The 5337-nt window shown below is 41.4% G+C and overlaps 1 pseudogene; it reads left to right on the top strand.

The window, feature by feature from the left end:
- The first annotated feature begins 806 nt into the window (after positions 1-806).
- On the top strand, positions 807-2274 carry LOC142454441 (ribosomal protein S6 kinase beta-1 pseudogene; annotated as a pseudogene).
- Positions 2275-5337: the final 3063 nt, after the last annotated feature.

Here is a 5337-nt window from a genome sequence, read left to right as displayed (position 1 = left end):
CTGTGACATACAAAGTTCAACATTTTCTAACCCTGTCCCATCGCACCTTTATATATAGCCCGAGGTGTTACAATCAGAGACACATGCTTCCTGCCCCAACATTCTCAATGCTTCTTAGCTCTGTGCCTTTGCCTGTGTTCTGCTGGCCTCAGCTGGCCTTTCATGGCTCATTGATCTTCATTGTGAATGTCTCAGTTAAAATGTTATCTTTCCAGAGAGGCTTTCTTTCACTGTTGAATCTAATGTTGGAACCTTTAAAAATTCTCTCAGAAAATCTTCTCTTTCCCGGTCACTTTGCAGTGCATGGCCCTTTCAGTTACAGCATTTAGAAAATTTGATATTGTTGCTTATTTACTTGTCTCAGAATTTTTTTTACTCCTCCCAGTTTTTACTTGCAGGAGTATTATATGATCTTTTATATAATGTGTTTTCTCAGAAACTAGACCAATGCCACAAGTATATGTGATCAAATTATTTATTAAATGGGTGAGTTAGGTGTATTGTGACTTTCTGAATACACATTGTGAACAACTCACTTTATAGCATATAAAAAACCTGTGGGAAAATAGTATCTTAGGATAAATAAGATACAGGAAGAGCTTTTGAATTGAGGATCCAATGTATGTAGTTTGAACTTGGTATAAAGGAGCAGCTTCAGGGAAGTAGAGCAGATTGGGGCAAGAAGGGAATCCAAAAGGTTAAGGTCAGTATAAAACGATCTTAGAAGAGTCCGGGGCCGGGGCACAGTCGCACTAAGCCAAAGCAGCCGGTTATGGCGGCGGCACTGGTTGCGGCGGTCCGGGCCCATGAGGCGACGCCGGAGGCGGGACGGCTTTGACTCAGCGCCGGATGTCCAAGACCTGGAAGCTGAGGACATGGCTGGCGTGTTTGACATAGACCTGGACCAGCCAGAGGACGCGGGCTCTGAGGATGAGCTGGAGGAGGGGGGTCAGTTAAATGAAAGCATGGATCATGGGGCAGTTGGATCATATGAACTTGGCATGGAACATTGTGATAAATTTGAAATCTCAGAAACTAGTGTGAACAGAGGGCCAGAAAAAAAAATCAGACTAGAATGTTTTGAGCTACTTCGAGTACTTGGTAAAGGGGGATATGGAAAGGTTTCACAAGTACGAAAAGTAACAGGAACAAATACTGGGAAAATATTTGCCATGAAGGTGCTTAAAAAGGCAATGCTAATAAGAAATGCTAAAGATACAGCTCATAGGAAAGCAGAACGGAATATTCTGGAGGAAGTAAAACATCCCTGCATTATGAATTTAATTTGTGCCTTTCAGACTGGTGGAAAACCCTACCTCACCCTTGAGTTTCTCAGCGGAGGAGAACTTTTATGCAGTTAGAAAGAGAGCGAATATTTATGGGAGACACAGCTTGCTTTTACTTGGCAGAAATCTCCATGGCTTTGGGCATTTGCATCAAAAGGGGATCATTTACAGAGACCTGAAGCCGGAGAATATCATGCTTAATCACCAAGGTCATGTGAAACTAACAGCCTTTGGACTATGCAAAGAATCTATTCATGATGGAACAGTCACACATACGTTTTGTGGAACAATAGAATACATGGCCCCTGAAATCTTGATGAGAAGTGGCCATAACTGAGCAGTGGATTGGTGGAGTTTGGGAGCATTAATGTATGACATGCTGACTGGAGCACCGCCATTCACTGGGGAGAATAGAAAGAAGACGATTGACAAAATCCTCAAGTGTAAGCTCAATTTGCCTCCCTACCTCACACAAGAAGCCAGAGATCTGCTTACAATGCTGCTAAAAAGAAACGCTGCTTCTCGTCTTGGAGCTGGTCCTGGGGATGCTGGAGAAGTTCAGGCACATCCATTCTTTAGACACATTAACTGGGAAGAACTTCTGGCTTGGAAGGTAGAGCCTCCTTTTAAGCCTCTGTTGGGTTTTACTTATGTGGCTCCATCTGTACTTGAAAGTGTGAAAGAAAAGTTTTCCTTTGAACCAAAAATCCGATCTCCTCGAAGATTTATTGGCAGCCCACGAACACCTGTCAACTCGGTCAAATTTTCTCTTGGGGATTTCTGGGGAAGAGGTTCAGCAGCCAGCACTGCAAATCCTCAGACACCCGTGGAATACCCAATGGAAACAAGTGGAATAGAACAGATGGACGTGACCAGGAGTGGAGAAGCATCAGCGCCACTTCTAATACGACAGCCACACTCCGGGCCATACAAACAAGCCTTTCCCATGATCTCCAAACAGCCAGAGCACCTGCGTATGAATCTATGACAAAGCAATGCTTCTAATGAATTTAAGGCAAAACAAAAAAGGTGGGATTTGTGAGCATCCTACAAGGTGAAACAAGAAGACTCAAAATGACAGTCTTGAGTCGATGTCTTTATACAGAACACTTTGAACAGAAGGAAAAGTAAACATAGATTTTAAAAAATCAATCAATGGTGCAAAAAATACTTAAGCAAAATAGTATTGTGGAATTCTTAATCGATTCCTAGCAACATCTTCTCAACCTTATCCAGGATTTTCACGCTGATGGCTCAAAACGGACAGTATTGGGGTAGGATGTTGCTTCTGAATAACTGTTGCATTCTGATTGTGTCCAAGAAGGTTATCTTTTTATTAGGCAAAGTATGAAGTTGCCTATTATACTTGCAACTAAGGACAAATTAGCATGCAAGCTTGGTTAAACTTTTTCCAGCAACATGGAATCAAAGACAGAAGAAACCTATCAATTGATGTTCAGGTGCAAACAACCTGAATCTTTTTTTTATATAAATATATATTTTTCAAATAGATTTTTGATTCAGCTCATTATGGAATACATCCCAAACTTTAAAATGTGAAATTATTGGTTGGTGTGAAGAAAACCAGACAACTTCTGTTTTTTCCCTTGGTGATATAATAAAATGCAAATGAATCATTAAAAAAATCTTAGAAGACCTAGTGAATTTCTTTGCTACTCATCTGTCAGATTGTCCTACTGTGGTGGTGAACTTATTGCTATGATGCTGGAAACAAGCCAGGAGTATTTCAAATACCAGTCGGTCACCTCAGGTGGGCAAATTCCAATGGTGCATCAGGCGAGAACTGGAAGACCCTGAAGATGCTGCAGGGCCAGCCAGTGCTTCTTTCTGCTGCACCTGGAGCCACCTCATGTAAGAGCAGACTCCACAGCAGCTCACAACAAGTGAATTTCTACCCATACAAAGTAGCCGAAGTGGAGCACAAACCGATTCCTAGGAGATTATTTCCCATGAACTGGCTTTCTGCCGCACATCACACTTTCAGGGAGCCCCAAGTTGTTTTCCTATGCGATTCCCAAAGGAGTTGTCAAGATATAGCAAAAGAGGGGTAGGGGGTGTATTTGGAAGCCAATTATCTTGAAAAAAATCATGCGTTATTTCCATTTCAGTCTCTTGGGAGGACTGTCAGAAATCTCTTACTGGTACTTGGTTTTCAAGATGAAAACTGAAGAGGAATATGGGTATCTCAAATTTGGTTTCAGAAGAATCCAATGCTTCCTCAAGCTAACAAAAAACATAAGGCATACAAACACTCATACCACGTACTCACACACTGAAAAGTGTATAGGAAGACTTGTGTCCACTGAGGAAGTGCACTCTCCTAAAACGAGAAGCCAGACCAATGCAATTTTGCCTGTTTCCAGACCACAGCTCTTGGTAATACATGCCCTGAAGTGCCCTTTTCCTTAGAGCCCGCAACCTTTGGGTTCATACAAAATCAGATCAACGTGAGCCATAGAGTTGCTGTACAAGTGTAATTTTCAGATATTCTATCTAGAGCACAATTTATTTAACCTTGGCAGGACACAAAGCTACGCTGAATCCCAAGGCAGGAAGAGACAATGAAGTGCTCTTGCCAGGCCTCACCTGCAGCTGGCAGGATGAGAAGGAAAGGCGGAGCCTCTGGGTCCAAGTCAGATTTCCTGAAAACTGGCATAGTATTTGGGTAAAAAGACTCCAAAGTTAGGGAACATTTTAGCAAGAAAACTCATATTGAGGAGTAGGAACAAATAAGGACGTCCTCATACGATATTCATACCAACTATCAATACTATATTCATACCAACTATCTATCAACTTGTCATCTTGTGGCTGGTGGCTAGTGTATTGCTATTCTGCAGGAGCTTATGCCAGTGGCTTTTCAAATACTCGCAGGGCCATTTAGGGTGGGTGGGTTTCAGTGGAGGTTTCAGACTAAAGAGAACAAGGGCAAAGGCCTGGTGATCCCTTTCTGAAAATTAGACTTTGAGAGCCATCGGGCTCACACCAGAACATTGCACAACTCACTCACAGTCAACACATCAGGAGAGGTTAATTGCTAAAGAAGGGCATCATGTATGTTGAAACAAAGGGACAGAAAAGGTGAGGGAGACTCTTGGGAGATGAATGGCCATAATAATGGACTGAAACATGCTGATTATTGTGAGGATAGTGTAAGACCGGGTGACATGGTGTCCAGTTGTGTAAAGTCACCATGGATGGGAATCAACTTGAGGGCAGCTATTGATCTCCACTCTAGGCTTCTAGCACTGACAATCTCAGGTTTATGCTATCCCCATTGGATTGTTGTTTGTTTTGCTTCTCTTCTATTATTTTCCAAATACTCTATTGGATATTTAGTTTCTTCTTGGGAAAGGATTCTGTTTTCATATTTGCTTGTTGGTTTCTTAATTTATTTTGTAAATAACACTACTTGTGTCCCAACCCCCACCCCATTGCAATACCCAAAGAGAGAATAAAGAGCAACAAAACCGATCCTTGCACTACCGTTTGACTTTCCAATGCTATCTGTCTATCTATCTATCTATCTATCTATCTATCTATCTATCTATCTATCTATCTATCTATAAATCATCTATGCTCTATATCTACAAATGATGTTAATGTTTTCAAATGATGCCAAAATTACATGTATGTGTGTATATATGCACATACACATATAATGGCTTTCATATTTTACATTTTCTGCTTTTTCCCTATCCAAATAAAATCTTCCAACATCTTATGCTGAGACTTTAATAACTGACAAACAATCATTATTTTCCAAGAGGAAGTAGTTATCAATGGAGAATGGAAAAGTACTTTCAGACTGATGCTAGAGAGCATTGGAGCTGTTGGAAGTACTCGAAATATGCTCTGACCAGTGAATTCTGATGATGACATTGGGGGTTCGAGGGAGAAGAAGCGAATAAAATCATAAACTAAACGGTATTTAGAAGTCCTTCTGCGCCAGGTCTAGCACATTCTGCCTCCCAAAGATCTCCCACCGCCTTCTTCCCACTGCTTTCTTCAGGGATGCACAGTGCTTGTT

Source organism: Tenrec ecaudatus, chromosome 8, assembly GCF_050624435.1.
Source record: "Tenrec ecaudatus isolate mTenEca1 chromosome 8, mTenEca1.hap1, whole genome shotgun sequence".
Lineage (NCBI taxonomy): Eukaryota > Metazoa > Chordata > Mammalia > Afrosoricida > Tenrecidae > Tenrec > Tenrec ecaudatus.
Note: the sequence above shows the minus strand (reverse complement) of the source record. Positions and strands in the feature narration are given on the sequence as shown.